This window comes from Oppia nitens, unplaced genomic scaffold, assembly GCF_028296485.1.
Source record: "Oppia nitens isolate AA-2021 unplaced genomic scaffold, nextdenovo-longstitch-racon4-pilon3 scaffold6_pilon_pilon_pilon, whole genome shotgun sequence".
Taxonomy (NCBI): Eukaryota; Metazoa; Arthropoda; class Arachnida; order Sarcoptiformes; family Oppiidae; genus Oppia; species Oppia nitens.
This window is the reverse complement of record NW_026533250.1, coordinates 1,132,649-1,155,934: the sequence shown is the minus strand read 5'-3', so window position 1 is coordinate 1,155,934 and position 23,286 is coordinate 1,132,649.

Here is a 23,286-nt window from a genome sequence, read left to right as displayed (position 1 = left end):
GTATTGCTTTCAAGTTCGGTGCATAATTGATTGCAATGTACACAATACACATATATAACTATAACTTATAACCCGGCGCTCTATTACTCTATTATATGCCAATTGATATGCTTGTGATGCTCAGCACCAGCATCTCTATCCCACTCATATACCGTTTTCATATTACAGTTAATAAACGCTAACCAAATATTACTTTAATATTATACTTTATTTTCTTAAGAATTTAATACTTTTTAGCCTTTTGTTTATTAGTTATTTGTAATTTTATATTATTTGTAAATTATATTATATTATAAATTTATATAATAGAAATTGATTTTCATTAAGTTTTTACCTATAGCTTGATTTACTAATATGAAATAATAATATTATTATTTTAAACATTATTATTGATTATATTTTTAGTTAATTGAGCAACTTTTGAATTAAAAAATATTTTAAATATAGAATAACATTAAATATATTTTGTTTATATTTTCAATCTATTAAATATAATTGTAAATTTTAGAAGAGTTAAATATTATTATTTATTATTTAAATATCTAAAACATTTAAGTTATAATATATTAAAAAAACTTTTAAAATAAATGATATTACAAACAATTTATACATATATTATACTCAAGAATTATAGAAATATGTAAAAATATTTTTTAAAAAGCATATTACTGTATAAACAAGATTTACTGCTATTATAACCAATAAAATATTACGTAATTGATCATGCGCATTAATTATTATTTACATATTAATTATTAAAAAAATTTATATAATATTAATTTAATTATAGTTGTATTTATAATTTTTAAAACAAATGATTTAATGTACTTTTCAGATTTTATATAAAAAACAATTCAAATAAAATTTAATTAAATATTAACTTAGTTTTTAAAAGTTATATTTTATGTAATACTTATAAAAAAATACTTTTTAGATTTACTTAATATTACTTATTAATTTTGAAAAATATAAAATATTATCAACACTATTTGTCATTGTTTTAAATCTGTAATATAACTATAAATCTATTTTTCTATTATATTATATAATAATATACAATATATTATGTATAATTTAATAATATATTGATTGAGTGTATGTATAGAGTGATGTAAGTTGTTTATTGCATGTAAAATGAAATGATAAAACCATACAAAAGGATTGGACCTTTTATTGGCATTTTGTTAATTATTTTGGACATGAATTGAGTAAATATTGTTGAATCATATCATATAAACAGGTTATACATACAGTATTATATGTTATAAAATTAATAGCAAAAGCAATGATTGTTTGCAATTTCCCCCCAATTCTCATCTTTCATTGTATTTTGTGGTGATTTACATCAATCAATAAGTTTGTCAACTAAAACCTTATATTATTCAATATATTATATTATATTTTGGCTTTATTTTGTTTATTTACTTCAATAATAATGTATATTATTAGGTATAGTTTATCAAAATTTGTACTGCTTTTGATTTTGAAAATAATTTCATTTATCATATCATATCAATAACACAATTAGTTTTATGCTATATTTATACTCTATATTTTCATACAATACATTATACTAATGATACACTAATATGAATCTATTATATTACTAGTATATAACAAAAATGTATATATTTTAATAAATTAATATCATTATTGTTGATACAATTTGTGGTACAATAGTTATTATACAAATATTAATTATAATAGTAATGTTAAAATTTTAAAAAACAATTATTATATTTTTGAAATTCTTTTTAAGTTTATATTAGACTATTTAAAGTAAATAATTATATTTATTTAATAAAAATAAAACAAATATAAAATATTATTTAAGATTAATTTATAATCTGATAAAAAATAATGGACATAAATATAACAAATTATTTATATATATGTATACTTTATATAGCTATATAAAGTATATATATATATATATATATATACAGTATTTGTGTGCAAAGGAAATAATTTAAAAAGATTTGTCTTTATTCGTGTGTTTTATATATCATTATTGACAGGAAAAGTATGTCTTCATAACGATTGAGTCACTATTAGTTGAGTTCAGTTCGGGAAGTATTTACATCAGAGTCCTCTCAACTCATACGGCATAACGTCTAACGTCTACTGAAAAGCAAAATAATACTAATAATAATCCATAACTAAGTATTAGTTATAAGTTATGAGTGCATAACTATCAGTCATGTTTTGACGACTGCGATGGCAATTACTCTTTGGTCGACCAAAAACCAATCATTTCGACCACACCGACGGCACTGTTATATTGCTATACCTTTCACTATCTATTGTAAGTAACAGTAGTGTACTCAAGAAAAAAACCCTACAATTGTTGAGTGTCTTTCAAACACTTGACTTAACATCACAATCAACACATAAAAACAATATAAAAGAAAAGTGTGAACGAAAGCAACAAAAAAATCAGTAAAATAAAAGTTACAACTCTTGTGTTGATTTTTATATATATCTTTACACTACTATTTCATTCACTTATTTGAATCAGAGATCGGGGACAACACTTGTCTTCACATAAATTCCCACAAAATATGTTTTTATCTTTTTGTGTCTATAAATATATAGTCATGTCTTTTGAATGAGAAAACTAAATATCATATGATTTATGACTTTTAAGAGTCACGGCTAATGCTATGATACCCAATAATCAAATGAATTATCAACTAAAAGGTATTTTTACAAAACCAAACCAAATCTGTGGTCTATTTTGTTAAGAGACATGTTTTAGTTTAATAAAAAATATATTTGTATCTAAAATATCATATATGTTATGTGTGGCAACCAAACAGACACTATTTGGATGACTGGTTGGTGGCTATGGATGACTATCACCAGCGAATCCTTAGGCCGTGATTCCGTTATTTTAAAGGAAATATTTAACCAAAATGTCTATAAAATCTAAAAAATTTGCTAAAAATAATGTGTTTACTTGATTATCAATTGTTACCACAAGTGAGACAAGTGTCCCAAACCTACATTGTATGAGTTCATGTAAAACATATATTGATAATCCATATCCAACTTTCATATGACAAAACAAGCCATCCGTTATATTCCTATTATAAACCAAAACAATAACAATATATCTATTATAAATTTTTTTTATATAAATTCATACTATAATTAATATTATTTGACTTTTAGATATCAATTATTGTAAAGATAACTAATCTGAAAAAAATTATATCAAATAATATATTATTAAAATGCAAATCTATTGTTATATTATAATAAAATTTTAACTCAAACAAAACAATGGTTATATTATTATTGCTTTGATATTATGATATTATCTTTTTATTGGTTTTCAGACACAACTATTCATAATATAAACGATAAAATGAAAAACTAATCCTTATGTCAACTATTTTTATAGTTATGTTATTTTTCTAAATATATTTAGTAATGTTTTTATAGTATGTTGAATAATAGTATCATTTAATGGCATTGACATAATTCTTATAAATGGATGAACCGAAACAATAAAATCCCGGTGCGATATGATATGATATCCTCCCTATCCCTAGTAGTCTCCCTATGTTTATACAATCCATAGTAATAGAGAAATAAAAATTTTTATACATTCATAGTCTTATATAAATTGATATACAGAGACATAAAGAAGCGCCAAAGTTTATGGCTATACTAATACTAATAATAATACAAAAGTGAATAAAACCAATATATGGATCTATTTTGTCATTTGACAACACTTTTGATGTTTCTTTTAACTGCCGGTCTTTCTAATGAGTTATAAAGTCTTTAAAGACGTAAAAACAACACTAAGAGAGAGAGAGAGAAAGAGAGAGAGAGAGAGAGAGAGAGAAAGAGAGAAAGAAAGAGAGAAAGAAAGAAAGAGAGAGATCAATTGTTTTATTTGTTTGACTCAAAAACTTTTTGTCTATATTTTCAAATGATACCAATAATATTATATTATTAGTATTATACTATTACTGTAGTTGAAAGTATTATAGCAAAATTCTTTTTGCAGTGTATTTATCATATTAATAAATCAAATAATTATATTCTTCATATAATATAATTACAATTATGATTAATGGTAATAATAATGATAATAAACTATTAATTTGATGTAATTATTAAAAGTTATAAAATACAATACTCATATTTAGTGATCTATCAATTATTTGTAATATTTTTTATAAGCGCATTACAGATTGAATATAACCCGAGGCTATAGTCGTGTCTAACTGACTGTGACTCTGTGGTAGACCTTTCAGACGGACTTTTCAGGGGTTTCTCACTAAATACGATATATATATATATATTAATATCACTGTATTTTTTAGTTTATTAACATTTGTTGATATAAATCTTTTAAAAAAGATAAATATTTATTAAAATAATTGATTTAATAAAGCACTTATTTAAAAGTTTATAATAAAGACATAAAAAATAAAAATACTGTTTATAATAGTAAACATGTTATTAATAATATGTAATTACGTGTCTATTTTTATAGTTAGTAAATTGTCATTAGTTAAAAGGTTAGTTATTATGCATTGTATTATATATCTATTTGTTTATATTTTTAAATTGTGTGTATAATAATATATACTGTATGTAAAAAGCATTGTTTTTAACTAAAAAAAACTAATGTGCAAAAAACATACAAACAATAAATATGACATCCGCAACGAAATAATTTTTTTTAATAATAATTGTGTAATTATATGGAGGCAGGAAATACAGGCAATTCAATTGTTATGATGTAATGTTATATAACATTATTTATTATATATGATTTATCAGTAATTGTGATATCCCTATCAATGTCTATAACAGTCATTTCTATATAACTAATAATTTATCATTTCTTTGCTGAAATTTACAAATCATGAGAAAGATTTAGTTTGTTTAGTCTATAAATTAACTACAAAATAAAGAAATAAAGATTTAAAAAATATATATTTAATTATGATTATTAATAACTATGCAGTCAATAATAATAATATATAAATAATTTGGATATAATTGTTATTTGTTGCTTTAAAATACTCATAGAGAAAACTAATTGTAATGGATATAGTTGTCAAATATAGATAATTTATCATAAATTTATATATATATATAATAACTCTATATAGATATGTAATTATTAATAATTTTCTATATAATATATAATACAGGGACATTGGATGAACTTGTGAACAAATTCAAAGTTAAATAACAATTAAATTTATTAATTAAAATTAACGATATTTTTCGATATGAAGACCCTTATTATAGTAGATTTGACGACATCTGCGGCTCCAACTCTTCAGTGCATTGTTGATCATATTTTGCGGCACTTTCTTGACCTCTTCTCTAATAGCTTTTTTAAGGGAAGATATTTTGGTTATTTTTCTTCTATTCAATCGTTTCTTGAGATAACCCCAGAAGAAATAGTCCATTGGTGCCGCATCAGGACTAGAGGGCATCCATTGTTCAGGTGTTATGAACGGTACATTTTGTTCCCGAAGAAAGTTTAATGTCTTTTTAGACACATGACTGGGTGCCGAGTCTTGATGGAAGCAATAGTCACCATTCGGGTATAATTTCGGGACATCTCGGCGGAGAAATGGCTTTAATATCTTATTTATATAATAATCGGAGTTTATTTTGACTCCAGGTTTGACAAATCGGACTTCGGTTTTGCCATTTGCCGAGATTCCGAGCCAAACCATAACACCTTTCGGGAAACTTGCTCGCGAGTATACCTCCATGTCTTTACGGGTTTGTTGAAAGGAGATATACTGTATCTTTGTTTTACCATCTGTTTCCGATAAATGGAACAGTGCCTCATCTGATGTAATATGTTTTGTCCATCTCTGGCCTCTTAGACGGCGATAAAATGGCCACGATCTCTTTGCCCGCTTTTCAATGGTTGCGGCGCTAAGGACCTGTCCTCTTGGTTTTTTGGCCAACTTTTTCTTTAAAACATTGCGGATCTGGTAGTTGACAACCCATTCATTAGTTTTCAGTTGTTGTGCCATCGCTTTCTGTGTGATTGGATTGGGATTTTCCACCATTTTCTTCAATCGACTTAATTGGTTAGCTGAGAGGACACTCTTTTTGCCTCTCAAGTCGGGTTTCTATGGGATATTGTCCGCTATTTTTGGCGCATTTTTTATCTTAGATATCATACTCTTAGATAACGGGATGCCCTTTGACTCGAAATATTTAATTATCACCGAAAATGACCAGTTTATGTCTAAAAACGCCTTTACTTGTGCCCGAACTTCGGGCGTGACCTTTGGCCACATTTTCAATTGCACTTTTAATTAAAAAATATCACAATAATTATATAACACTATAGTTTGTTTTGGTATGAAAATAAATATTTTAAACACATGTTTAGACAGTCAAATCTTACATCAAATACGTTCACAAGTTCATCCAATATCCCTGTATAAATATAAATATAAATATAATAGTTCATATCATAACTATTCATATATATATATATATATATCGTACACAAATAAACAAACAAATACACACATATACTGTTACAAATAAATTAAAAAATAGGATTCCTGAATATAAAATTAATAAAATTAACTAATAATAATTATATTTTTTGATAAAACTATCATTCAAATATATTTAAAGTTTAATGTAATTAAATATATTAATTTTTTAAATTACAAATGATTGAAGTAGTTATTATTTAAAAAATATTTATTAGTGAAATTAAGTTAAACTTTTTGTTTATATTTATTCTTACAAATTTACTATAAATTCTTATTTTTTAATTTTATTATGTTTTATTGATAATCAGAGATTAATAGAAAATAGTTTATTGCATTAAAAACATTTTCGATAACCAAAGGGCAATATGTTGAAAATTGATATTATTAGTTTAATTTTTTTTATTTATATTGTTAAGTTATAAAAAATGAAAATTAAATATTGAAAGTGTTATAAATTTATCTAAATATTTATGAAAAATATTTAAAATATGTTCAGTTATTCAAAAGTTATGACAAAATAAACACAATTTATATTTTTTCAAATAACTTTCTTACCACAAGATAAAGAAAATTATTATATTATAATTTTTAGTTTATTGTGCTCTATATGTGGTATAAGTTTATCGGTGACCAAAAAATTATGTCTTCTATTGTCATTTATTTACTATATATTGTATATATTGTATAAAGTTTATAAAGGGTTTCAGAAAAAATACAACATTATATAAATAATTAAATTAAGTTTTTTAATCATAAGTATATATTGTTACTTAAAATTATATAATTATAAAAATATATATGTATAAATTGTTAAATTTATACATTTTATCAGTAATATAATATTATTATTATTACTATGTTTAATTGTAATGTATATTACATTATTAAATAGATTTCTTAAATCCTTATCTTTTAAGAAACTTAATAGTTTATACAAAACATATCAAAAATCTAAATTTTAGACATTTAAATATATTTTACTAAATTTTTCTGAAAATATAGTTTTTATAATATTGACCATATATGATATTAAACAACAAAATTATTAGTTTAATAAAATAAAAATAATTTATATATTTTTTTCAGATATACATTGAGTTTGAAATGATACCCAAATAACAAATCATGAAACCTTTTTAATAAGTATTTTAACAGCAAAGCCTTGAGGTTATAATTTTTTGATTTATACTTATATGAAATATTTAATTCATATAAATACTAATAACTAAAAATCGACTCATTTTAAAAATTTATTATATTTAAAAAAATGAAATATAAATTAATTTCCATATTAATTGGATTTGAACTAATAAAGTATTTGAGTTAATAAATATTTGTAACTGAAATATTAATTTATGATATATTTAAATGAATTGTTTCATTTTAAAATAATATAAAAATAATTTTTAAATATTTGGTTTAATGATTGCCGCGACCAACGGTGTGGGCTAACTATAAACAAACCGACCAACAGGTGAGTGCAACAAAACAACTTAAACCAACACTTAATACTACAGTAGACTTACTGATACTATATTTGCAAATTTTCATTGAGGTCTGTCTAATATGTCTGCATTTCCGGACCAAGAGGTATATGTGCTCACAAAAAGTGGTCATAAGTTCTAAATACTATATAATTTTCTGCTAATTTCATTTCAAACTTATATATCATATTACATACTAATATAATATAGATATTTACGGTATGGTCAGACACGCCTCGCGTCAACAAAAAAAATAATAACCAATTTTAACACATACTAAAAGAGTATCTATTTATACAACTCGCTTACAATATACTATATCATACAATATATATGATATAAACATATAGTTATCACAAAAATTATATTTTAAATCTTTCAGCTGTTGTGTAGAGTCTGTATGAATACCACAATCTCTGTGGAACTGACGGTTCATTGTTGGCGGCTATTGAAGAGCTCTGCAAAAGTTAGTAAAACTTTAAAATGATATAAATATGAGATATATTTATATTTATTGACTCTCACGTTAAAATCTCATTAGACTTACTCTATGCTAGTATATACTAAAATACTTGTAAAGTATATTTGATTATTTTTATTTTAATATTTCTTAACTTTTGTGTATATTATATATTTAACTGTATAATAATAATAAAATTTTGAAATTATTTAAATAAATATCTATCGTTTAATTTGTCTAAAATATTTGTTTTTGAAAATCAAAATTTAATTTGCAAAATATAATGAAACATTAATTGCGCTAATAAATACATATACATTATAATTATTATTAATTATGTTATATCTGTTTAGTAAATGATAAATAAAAATCTTATTTTATATCATATAAAAATCATTAGTAGAGGGAGAGAGACAGTCATTATATTCAACAGCTTCTGTTCAAACAAGTTGTCTCTCATGTGAATAATATTTATATATTAATATACAAAAAAACTTATAATTAATGTATTGATACTAATAAATGAAAAATATTTTCATACAGCAATTATCATAATTATTGGTAATTGAATGATAAAATGATATTTTTATTATTATTATATATGCACATTTCTATGAATTATTCAATACAGCTGGTTACTAAACAAATTAATACAATTTTAAATAATATTTTTTTATAAAAACAATATTTTGTTAATATATTCATGTTTTTTAAATATTAATCAATGAAAAAAAAAAAAAAATAAACTACAGTGTTAATTTTAAGTGTAATAATTATTGCAAACTTAAAACCCAAGGTTTTAATTTTAAACTATAGTATAGTTGAGTATTTATTTTGTAACACTCAGAAGTCAGCAATAAATGTTTAGTTAAAAATCTATTGAAAAGTGAGTGTTGAGGACCTTAACTATCTGCCGATTCAACAATGCCTTTGGCTCTGTTAGTGTACAGTATGTTAAGCATATATAAGCTGTATATACAGTATAACTTATATGTGTAATGAATGAGGAGAATATATCCTTGACATTGACCATTACCTAACAAAAACTATTTTTATTTTTACTAAACATTTATTTTATATTTAATACAATTTTTATTAATAATCATTAAAGTTTTGTATTTGAGTTTAAAAAACTATAAATACATTTTATGATCGAATATAAAATATTTTTATATCTAGCAAATCAAATAAATATATTAATTTAGCAAAAATATAGCTTAAAAGATAGTTCAACTAAAATATAATAATCATTAGTGAGGTTTGATTCACATCATATACCAGTTGTAGTCATACATAGTATATGTTATGCAAGGGTTATGTAATATTTTGCTCTCTTATTAGTGATGTTTGAGTATATATTTAACTTATAATTTGTCTTTTACTACATATATTTGTCGTCTCCTATCAGTCTCTTTCTCGTATCTTTGATAACATATTTTGAGTTAAGTTTTAACTAAAGAGTAAAAATTATAATTTAATAATATTTTTATTATAGCCATTAATAATTGAATGTCTCTCTCCGTTTATATGTAGATTTATTAGATGTTTCTCTCTCTCTCTCTCTCTCTCTTTCAGTCACTCTTCTATGTCTCTCTTCGTCTGCATATTTGTACTCATCTTTAGAGATAATCTTTAACTCAAAACATATAATTACTATTCATCAGAGTCTCAGTAAATATCATTTTGCAAGAAATACATTAACATTTTTATCGTACGTATGACTAGAAGTCGTATGTATATAAAGATATGTAATATTATAATAATAACTAATTTTTCTTATTTGAAACAATCCATTAATTGATGTTCTCATGGGGTCATCAATTGCTCCAAACAAACGCCTAAAAACATCTCTTCTAACAAACAAACTCTTCAACTCCTCTCCAGAAATGGTCATTAACTGACTTTTTATTAAACTTAATAACTTTACTTATTTTATATTTAAACTTTATATAAGTAGTATTACTTTTACATATATCATACGATATACATGTAATATATATCATACAATAATTTCACAATTAATATGTTCTCTCATCAAATAAACAAAACAAAAATAAAATATAACGAAAAATAAATACTAAATCAACGCACAATTAGTCTCTAATTATTTGATTCCTAATCTCCATGTCTTTGATGATTGAATTCAACATTTTTTATATATAATATATATGATTGCATTTCAATCATATTTGCTCTTTAATAAAAAAAAATTTAAAAAATCAGTCATGAAATCTGATAAATGGATAATAAATCAAAATATTTTTTTGTGGACCACAGTAAGCGCTAATTGCGGTGATATTATTAAAATACCTTAAAAACTATTAATATTTTTATAATCAAATTAAAATTTAATAAATTATATTAATTGTTTATTATTTTCTACATTAAATATATAATACTACCGGTATATAATAATATTATATATACATATTTAATAAATACAAAAATATATTAAATGTATTAGCTGTTGATGCTAGTTATAATTATAGTAAATTATTAAATAATTTTAGAAAAATTCTAAAATCTATATTATTTCTAGTAATATAAAATTAATTAAAATTATATTTATTTATTATCAGTATTATAATCTAAAGTATAATTTATAACAAATTAGTAGAAAATTTCAGACAATAAAAAACACATTATTGCTTATTACTAGTACTAAAAAAACAATATATTTGTAATTTTACTTTACTGTATATTATAACTTATAACGCTATAACTAATAATTTGAATTAAATTAAATTATTAATTTAGTGTAGTTATGATATGATTTATTAAAAAAAAAGTTTATTATATTAATAAGCATTTAAAGCAATTATATTTGTCAATGAAAGGAGTAAAAGCAATCTCCATAATCTCTATCCATAGCATATATACACTCACTTTCCTTACTCTAACATTTTCTCTAACATACAGTTCCTCAGTTGATCTTCAAAACTCAATCCCAGAACCAATGTTTGCTTGTGGCTGTGCTTATGGTTAGTGTGTTTGTGTATGTGTTTATTCAGTGATGGTAGTGATGCAGCGCTGGTGGTGTCAGTCAATGAGAGGCATGTCATGCGCGGGGCGGTCCGCAATAGGTATGTCCGTCCCCGCTGTGTGTCCTATCAATTATGAGATGTGTTTTGCTGTTGTGAGCGAAGTGTGTCTGTGGAGTGAAATACCACTTCTTATTTCATTTTGTCGTATATTTTCATTTCTCTATTATTTTCATCATCGGATACGACGACCCCATCCTTACAGACATCATATGAAACGGTGTTTGCGTTGTTGTGTATCGTCCGTCGTATCAATAATTGTATCAATGATTGTATGGCACATCATATTGTTCATCACCGGCTCTAATATTGTGTCAAATGTCATCAATAATTGACAGCTCTGACTATTTTCTCAAAAATTATTTTGATTTTAAATTTGGACACAAACTTTATAAATTCATTTTTTAATTTGTTATTCGATGCAAAAATTATGATTAACTTTACAATAATTTATTAATTGTTTTTAATTGTGTTTGTGCTTTAATGCCATTTTTCAATATTTTATATAATGTGGTTTTACAGTTATAATTGATATTTTGTAATAAAACAATTTATAAGAAAAATAATTTGATTGTAAGGCCGGTTGTAGCGAAATGTCGCGCCGCAAACAAGCCTGTCCTCAACATATTGCTTCCAATGATGAAGACGACCTGTCAGTACAGTCCGACCTTCAGCGAGGTTTGTGTTCACTAATTTTTATTATGGTTTTACATCTATTTTCAAAAATCATAATATATATTAAACTAATATTAAAAACTTACAATACATTAGCTGCATATCGGTTAAAAATTTAATAATGATTTCCGTATTTTTAAAAAATCAATGTTTAAACTATTAAAGAGTCATTAACAAAATTTTGCAACAAATCCCTAATAATTAAATTTAATGTTTGTTTAATTTGAATATTATATACATTTTTTTAAATATAAAAGTTTTTTTAGTCTAATATTTAGTCTTTTAATGGGTCTCTCTCTCTCTCTCTCTCTCTCTCTCTCTCTCTTCTAACCATTTTCAGTCACTTTCATCACAATTTGAATCCCAATTTAAAAGCAGTGCTAAAACATGACTGAACTGTCAGTCGGCCTAATAAGTTGATGCGAAAACAGCTAAATACACAATAACTAACTGTATTGTCAGTGAAAATCTTTTTTGTTGTGCTTATAAATACACTCAACTGTTATTGAAATAATTGTCAAAATACATACTGCCGTACATAACATACATATTTTGAAGTACATATTGTTTGGAGCAAAAAAAATCTTGATTTGATTTAACAATATTTCGCGTTATAAGTGACTCAAAGGATTTGAATGATTGTTGTTATTCCTGCCAAACATTGTAATACTAATTCCCATCAGATTATAGTTGTTGTGTTCATACATATCCAGCACTTTTTGCTGTCCATTATAATGGTTATGAAAAAACCTCCCTGTCCATTTGGTACTCATATGCATTCATATTCAATACAAAAATTTTATATACTCTATTGTATTATGTTATTGTATTATTGTATATCAAATAGGAAGGCGTCGAGTGCTTGTAATATAAGCCTTTTCTCGAGTCCAGAGATTTATGTTATTTATTATATGTAGAAAAATGATTGTTATATATAGAGTTTTGCTTAAATTATAATAAAAATAACAAAATTAATGCTGGTTTATAATTTAATTAAATTTTCCAATTAAAATATATATTTGTTATTGATTTTTATATGAATAATAATTATTAATATTTATCAAATTACAAGTTCAATGCACTGACCAGTGGTTAAATCAAATTCATAACTTATAAATATTGTTATCTTTATTTTAATTTTATATTAAGGATTATCTCACCTATACTTTATAAATAAAAATCTTTTGGCAAATATTATTAAATAGCTTTAGGCAATACTGAAAATTTTGTATATCACCTGTTTTATGGTATGAATTTATTATTATAAAATATATACGCCATATAAGTCATAGCGCGCCGGCACTGCACTGGCACTGACTGTGAGGCGGCTTACAGATGGATATCATATTAAATATAAGTTTGAAAACGGCATCAATAGTATAGTGCTTCACATCATTGTTATTATACATTATTGTGAGGCATATTTCTATACATGTTTTGGCACTAATTGTCTGAAATTAAAATTATATTTATGTCACATAAAATTTAAACTTATTTTTAATGTATGACATCTCAAAAGTTTTATTCAATTATTGTACTGTATTTAATAAACACATACAAACACACACACGTATGTAATGCGGACTACTTTAGAGAGTTATGAAAATAAATATTAAGTGAAAAAAGCGCAAATGTCAGCACTTGTTGGGATAAAGTGAGTGCGTTTAGTACGATATGGGACCGGGAGTACAGAGAAATGATGATTTTGTAACACAAGAATCCAAGTGACATCTCAGACACCAGACCTCACTTTCCAAACACACTGTATAACTGAGCTCTCAATGATTATAACAATAATAATGATAACAATGATAAAACACTTAAAAATTACACATTTTTAATGGCATTACTTGTTCACTATTTAGGATTCATTCAAAGATTATTGTCTTTTATTTTATTCACTTTAATCTCTCTAATCTCTATTTTTTGTAAAATAAAATTTGAGACAAACTATTTATATTATAATACAAAACAAAATATTTGCTATACATTTAATAAAAGAAATAAGACATTTAGCAACAAATATTTTGTCTAAAATTAAAAAAAATATTTTAGTATCTTTATTATAATCTTATATTTATATCTTGTTTCTACAATTGTTATAATTGTTGTGTCATTAAAGTATACTATTGCAGAAAAATTTACTATAAGTTACTTAATAACAAGTAAAAGTGGAATTCATGTGATGCCTGTGCTCTCACTCATACTACCAGTGCGTTTGCCAGCAAATACAGTATGTATAGCACTCTACTCTACATTACTGGAAAACAACAGACTCTAAGTTATTTTTAAACAAAAATATTACTTATGTATAAATATTATATATGATTTTTTGACTGCTGTGGTCCACACACACACACAAGGGCTCAGGGATGGCATAGCATAAAGTCAAACAAAATGTGTATAAATTTAGATATACAGTAGTGTATATTGTATGCAATTGAAATAAAATGCTTTTTACACTATTTTAGTGCTTTTTACATTAATTTGTTTTTCAAGATTTCAATTTAAAGCTTGAAATAAAACTTTTATTGTAAATAAATTTATTGTAATAAATCTTAATTTATGACTTCTTGCTTGTGCTAAAGCATAATAAGCATTGAAATACATAAAAATTATTATAAATAATACAATTATACAAATTTTAAATGTTTGTATGTGTGTGTGTGTGTGTGTGTTATATTTGCGGCATATATTTATAAAGATTTTGAGAGATAATATACTTTACTCCAAATGTTTCTATAATTATAACAACAACAAGAAAGATGACTGAGTAGTATATAAGTTATATATATATATATATAAATGTATGTATGAATTACACAATTGGTATACAATTTGGCAATATATGCGTTCATCTCTTATTGTATCCTCATTTCTATTATTCAAAACTATTTTTTGGGTGCTTTCCAATTGAATATAACACAGATTAAGATAGAGAAAACATTTTTGAAAATTATATTTCAAATTTAATTTCAAACACAAGTTATATTAAATGTTTGAAGTGATCTTATTTAACATAAATATAAATCATAAGGGATTGTAATAAAAGTATTGTATATAACTCTGGTGTTTGTGTGCAGTATATGTTTGTATATATATATATATATATATATATATATACTTGAACTCATCTATATATCTATATATAACTACAAAATATACAGAGTATATACTGTACATATTTGTATATAAGTTGACAGGCATATAAAGTGATGTAGTTTATCTCGGGTTAGGCCATACAACAGTGTGGTGTTGTGCTTATGAACACAATATCGCTGAATAAAGCACAGGGATGTGGGGTCGCAGTTGTTGCCAGTTTTATCTCTTAGCATAATATTGTTTTGTATACAATATTGTCTTTTTATTTATTTTTTGAGTTACGATATTATTTTCCATGGATTTCAAAATTCTCAACATTTCTCTCTTCTCTAAAAACACTAATTCTTTGCTTTCATTGCATTTGTATATCATTTTGTTTTGGCTGAAGAACTGCTAATTGTTGAGACAAAATGCTTTAGATTTAACCAAAAGATTATCAGACAAATCGCCAAATTAAGTCTTATCCAAACATTATTATATACTTAATATTCATAATATTTTAAATCATAATTATATTAAAATTTGCTCAACAATTACTTAATGAGTTGTATCCTTATTTTTATTATTAGTTTTCTTAATTCTAAATTTAAAAAAAATTAAATGATTTAAATAAAAAAAAAGTTTCATATGTCAGTAGTAAAAGCATTGAAATTTTAAGTGCAATTCATAAGTATTATTACAATATATTTATATAAAGAAAAGTTACAATACTTGACTTTTTCTTTAGATTTCGATACTAATAAGCATAACCTTTGCCATTGAAATTTATGTCATATATCAATAAATTGAATACAATAGTAGTTTTTATATTTGAATGTTCGGGTCATTTAGTTTTGTGGCGGTTGTGCTCCGGGAGGGTTTGAACCGGGAAGCGATTGGAAAGCGCGTGTATATAGTCTATGTGTATGAGTGACGCCAATCCGACACGTATTTTCATTAATGCAAGTTATAGCCCATATATTTATCATTGCTTTTCACTATTGAAAGGTAACTAAGGAAAGAAATGGTGTGAATTGCAGTCAACACGCGCTCAGCTTCGGGATGCATGTGTGCAGTGCCTCACTGTTCACTATTTTACTCTCTCTATGATCTTTACCCTCAACACCATTAATGCTTTGCATTGAAAATTCAATATAAAGGCCAACAAAATGTGTGTTGCATTGGGTATTCAATTTATCATTGAGGCAGTCGGTGCTGGTGTGTCAGTGTGTATATGTGGGGGTGTAATGATGTATATACGGTGTACTGAATTATCCCGGAATATTGCACACAATTATATTGTAGACAACTGTGTGTCTGATTGTGTAGAGTGTGTCACAACTGACGACACACTCGACCTTTGATTTGGTCAGAGATGGCGATTGTATCACTCAATGGCCATAATTTCAATATTAATTCATTTTCTAAATATTCTAATGTTTAACAAAAATCAATAGGACTTCAAAGTCTGTAGCGTTAGTACTAAACGGATCAACGATTTCCTCAACAAATGATTATATCATAAATGGGATAAAATGAATGATTGAAATGTTTGAATACTTTTGAATTGTATTCATAATAATAACACGGGTTAAGCATTAACCTCTCACTCCAGCATTTATTTTATTATATATATATTATATGTAAAACATATTAATATAATTTATGTACACAATATGTAATAATAATGTAAAGTGAAGTGTTTTCACTCAATTCATCATTTAATTTAATGAATCTAATATTTACTTTATTAATATTATATAGAGTGTGTATTAAAATTATAAACTACTCTAATTATAATAATAATCTTTCACGTAATTAAACTTTTCAAATAATAATTATAAAATATTTATCATAAATATATTATATAAATTTAACAGAAAATTTATTGTATTTATCATTATATAAATACACTGTATTTAACTGTGTATTTATTAAAATTAAGGGAGAGGGAGCAAAATTTAAATTATGAAATAATAAATTATTTTCATTTGGAATTGAAGTTTAAAATATTCATTAATTGAAAAAATAAATCGCTTTAAATAAATCATTGAAAAGATAATATTCAAAAAGCATTACAAAACAAGAATAAAATTAATGTTTTCTCAAAATTTATTTTTTTGAAAACTTTACTATTACTACTTTGGTCTGAATGTATGTGTAATTAATAGCAATATATTTTTACAGATCAAATATAACATGAATTTTTAAGTTTATTTCAAATAATAAAATATTAAACAAAAGTTTGAAATGCCTTGTTATCAGTGAATAACTCTTTTTTATATCACAACCAATGGTATTGATCTCTTGTCTAAACACATCATCATCTCTGAGCATAACATAGAGTGTTGTGTATAAAGAGTTTGTATAATATTTTTGTTGACTTCAATACTACTCGAGCCGTCTGTTGTTAAGAGCTTTTGACAATAAGGCAGTGATTATACAATAGATGTGTAGTTTGAGGTCAACACTGACAAACAAACAGTTGGTTTTTAAAAACTTTAAACAACTTTTCAATTCACATATTCCTAGTTCACTATATTTAAGTACATATATAAGTAATGATTACATCAGTACATACTCTATTCAATAACATTAAAAGTATAACCATTTGTGACATTTTTTAGTATTGTTATTCTATAAGTTATATGACTTGAAGTAACATTTATTTTTTAATATATTCATATTTTTAATTGTTTTAGGTGTTACAAAAATAGTATAAATTATGTGCAATTATTATAAAAGTACATTTATTAATGACATTTAAATAAAATTACATCTCATATAAAATAATAATATCTAATTGAAAATTTGGTGTCAAATGACTAATAAATATATACAATTCTGGGATTTTCGACACCTCTCTCTCTCTCTCTCTCTCTCTCTTTATTTTTTTGTTATCCATATAATGAAATTTATGTCAATTTATTGTGTACATATAACAACAAATATATTTTAAGTGCTATTAATAATCATAAATGTTTTTTTGACTGACTTATGCTTTTAATTTTTTTGTGACAGAATTACAGCAATAATAACTGCTTTTAATTTTCAAATAAGTATATCATCAAACATATACTAGTGTATATATATATATAACAAAAATGACATTAAGTTTGGCATTATATTGCATTTTACAAAAACATATTAAAAGCTTATAGTATACGTTATATTGATATGAAGGGTATGGGTTGAGTGAATGAGAACCGGGAGCCGACACTTGATGTCATTCTATGGTCTGAACCTCTCATTTATACATACATTCATTTCATTTTATCGTCGGCTCTGATTCATAAGCTGTGCATTAAATTATTAGGAGTTAGTGTTGAACCATAATAGAGGACTATAGCCGGTGCTCACGGCTCACACACATATATATTATATTGGATATTATATATATACGACTCATATTTGCGATATTACTGTGCGATATGATAATAGTGTAGTGTATATAAAACATTGATAATAGTGTAGTGTATGTTCAATGTGTACACAAGGAGATTGAGTACTCAAATATAAGTTATGTATTTTGCAAGTATTGCTCATATATTTGGACAGTTAGTGGCAATTCTAATATCAAATGATTGCTTTCAGATTTGTGTTGCCTTTCAGTTATAAGCCATGGGTTCTCAGGGGGCAAATGGGGCTCTAGTGGCCCGGCTTTTACTGTCACATATAACTGGTATAACAAAACCAATTAGACTGACCACTGTTATCAACAGATAGATATACTATGGCCACAAAATATGACAATATGAGACATCCCTAACACATCCAATACATCCCAATACATAAAATGTATTATTTTTATTAAACAGACCGTCAATATTGTTAATAAGATTATTAAAGCTCTGTCTCGCAAATTATTATTACTTTTTTTATTTATACTCTATTTTTACAAAATTAATCATTTTATGGTTGACTTCAGTAAAATAGTTAATAATAATTTATAGACTAATTATTACTTTCAATTTTTCTTCTCAATTATATATTATATATTTATATCATTAATGTGATGCAAATGTCATTCACAAAATAATTTGAAATTTGAATTAATATCATTAGTGGCTAATTATATGCATTTATATAAATGAAGTAATGGCTATAAGATGTAGTGAGAAAAGAAAATGAATTAATGTTTTTAAATTAGATGACATCGTTGAGACACAACCGTAAAGAAATACATAAATAATAATCCGTAAGCTTTTGGAGGCCAGGAATGTGACAAAAGCGTTGAATTGTGCGATACATCACTTGTTTTGTTGGTTAAGGCATATACTCTACTAATATTTGGTGCACTTATATACTGTACTGCAGAGAGTGAGCTCACTGTTGTAATAAAGTAACAGTTTTTCCCAAATGTGAATAAATATGTTGTCTAATATAGCCTTATGTTTAGCTGTAAAACACCAACTTTTTTGTTATTTGTGAGAAATGCGAAAACGATCCCAAATGTAATGCAGTGGTCCTCTTGGGACAGACATTGTATGCGAGTGAGTGAGTGAGTGACTGAGTGAACATATATATACTGATATAACAATATAAAAACTATTTCATAACTTTACTGCCATTACTTTTATGCCCCAAAGCCAACACCACAACAATACTTTATACTAAAGCTTAGACTTTACTGTTAGAAAGACATCATATAATACATAGTATTACATACAATACACGGATATGTTGTTGTTGTTGTTGTTAGTGTGTGTATATATGTGTGTATATATGTGTGTATATATGTGTGTATGATATGGATATCAATGAAAATATTGAGTATAATATAGTGATAGAGTGGAGCAAACTCAGCAAAATTGGATGCATTGAGAATATAAATGCTTAATACTGTTGGCCATAATTCTCAAATACAAAAATACAATAAGAAAATTCAATTACCAACCGTTGTTAGACATATATAGTATATATAATATATATCATATAATACACTGAATCTCTTTGAACAACATTATTATAATATACCGGAGTATTGCTTACAGTGAATAACATAAACATTATAATCGCCACCAAATATTTTCTCTTATTTCTCCATTTTTAGTATCTCTCAATTGACAGCCGTTTGCTTTCAAGTCACTTGTAATACATATAAAAAGCGATGTGTTATGCGTTGTTTGTTTCAAAACATAACAATAATAGAGAAAATAATACAAATATTTATCGCCGACTTTTCTTTTAACTAACTCTTACATGTTTTTGTAATAATATAACAAATGGAAAGCAAGTAAATAAAGGATACCTTTATTGGGATTCATCTGTGGTTCCTGCGCTCAGTCGACATATATGTATATATCATATACATATCATATATATATATATATATATATATATTGTATATAATTTGTATATACAGTACTGGTATATAATATATATTCGTATATATAAAGTGTATGTGTGTGAGTGTGTGTGTGTGTGTGTGAGTGTGTGCCCCACTTTTAAATGTTTCAATCGATTTTCAATGCCTCTAAATCACTCTCTTATAATACAACACTTTACCGATTGTCAGTATTCTCCTCTCTCTCTCTCTCTCTCTCTCTCTCTCTCTCTCTCTCTCTCTCTCTCTTTAAATGGCACTCTCACTCTCTATTCACTTGAAAGTGTGATTTTAAGCATGACTTCAATTTTGTAGTAAATCCGGTGCTTTTAAAAGCATAAGAGAGAAGTTAAGTCAATCAAACTGAATGTTTCGTACTTTCAAGACATTGCTTCATGAGATCAAAGGGTTTTCTCATACATTCATATGTTTTTCATTAACATTAAAAATATGAATGTCTAAAAAAATTTGAAAATTACTCATTAAATCTCTTATATGGCAATCAAACTCATTATTTATAATTAGCAGAAATATCTTAAATAGAAATTTAAAAATTACTTTTACTTTTAGCATAGTTTTAACTATTTTGACATAATGTCAATCCGTTTTAAGCGCTAACTTTCATTTAACTTGTATTATAAATAAACAATAAAAACTGAACACATTTATTGTGTATAATTTGTATATACAGTAAAAAGTGTAATTTTATTTCAATAAAGTTTACTGAATCTATAATTTATTTTTTAAAAATGAACTCAAATGACACATTTTTCATATTTAATTTTAAAATGATTTTTAAATTTTTGTCTAACTTTAGTGTCGGATGAATTGCAAGTCAATAGCAAATGTGCGAATTGTTGAGTTATACTGTAATGAAAATTGAAAGCTTTTATAAGTTGTGGTTTAAATTGAATTTATTTGGCCGAAGGCTATGTTTAATATAATTTTATTTGATTCTCTTTTTATAAAATGGTTTGAAAAAGGGATCACAAATCCATTTACAGTTTTAAAGATAAGATAATTTGAGCCCAAACTGCTTTCTCACTCTCCCTTTAACTCATCAGCATATTCCCAGTCCAACAACAATATTCCCATTTAACCCCCGATTTTTTAAAAGTAGTAAATTATTTTCAATCCAACTTATCTATTACATACTTTTTCTCCCTTTTTATTTTATTAGCTTAATATTTATTTGCAAATATTCCCATTATCCAAATTAAATTTAATTATAACTAATATAAAAATTATTGTTTTATTGAAGTAATTTACTAATCTACAATTTAATATTACATTTATTTTATTAACAATTTCTATAAAATAAATGTTAAACCATAGAACAGCTAATAGCTTTTTAAAATTTTATATACGGTATTTATATAACTATTTAGTATATCTATATAAATTATAAATTTTTGTTTATGTCATATTCATGACCAATAGCTTAATATTTTATGTCAATAACAAAGTTTTTATCAAACTCTCAAAATATATCATTAATTATATAATAAATATTGAAGAGTGTAGTAGACTCACAATTTCTCAAATTTATTTATAGATAGACTGTAAATATAAGTTTTATAATAACATTGGTTTCTTTAAAAAATAAAACTTCTTTGATCTATAATTTATTTTATTTATATTTCATGTTAGAAAAATATTACACTTTTGTAAATAATATCATATGTGTACTATAAGTATGAGTCAAAATGGCTGTTAATATAATATTGTTAGAAAAGCTAATAAGTAATAACTTGGAGGCAAAAGATATATCTCAGATGGCATTAAAATAAATATAACAAGTATTCAGTTGACTGTAAATATAAATACAATGTTTTTGTTTCTCAAATACTTTTTTTGTGCTTTTGACTGACCGTTCCCTTGCAATGGATGTCCATCTCGTTAGAGGCATAGAGAGTGGTGTAGATCTGGAGATCTTTTTTACAAACAATTCATTAGTGCTTATATTAGTGCAGATCTGAGCTGAGGGTCAGTCAGTTTTGAGTTATAGAAGAATAGACTGTCGTAATGAATAACATGGCCTGAGTTGAGCCACTTATAGCTATCGCTATTATAACCATCTTTTGATTATATTTGAACAGTAAATCTAATTGAAATATAATAGGAGACCAATAAATGATAGCAAAGAAATTCTTTAAAAGCTATTGTTTTTTAAATCGAAACAAATATATAATTGCGAAAACATATAGTGAATTGAAAAAAAGAAAAGTAATTTAAAAATAAATTTTTATCTCAATTGAAAGTATTTTTACTTGAAATTTATCATTATTGGATAGTTTATAATATATATCATACAACACTAAAGCTATGTGTTATTAATACAGTAAATGATTATTAAATGGGTTTCTTAAGTCAAGTAAAAGCCATATAGCGATGGGGAAAGAGGAGCCCAAATGGTCTGTCACTCCATTACTAGCAATAATTGTGTCATTAATATAGCTGTCCTTTCAATTGACGTTAGATAGACATAGAGGGAGAATAAAATTATGAACATTGACTCTATAATTATTAGATTTAATCAATTTAATTGTTTTAAAATGTTTTCCATACAAATCTCAAATAATATTAAATAATTTTAAAACAGCCATTTAATGTCTGTACTAATGGTTTGTAATACTATTTTAATGTCTGTTTTCACAAACTTGTGAAACACGAAACACAAAATTATGTGTTATATAACATCTTTCAACAGTAA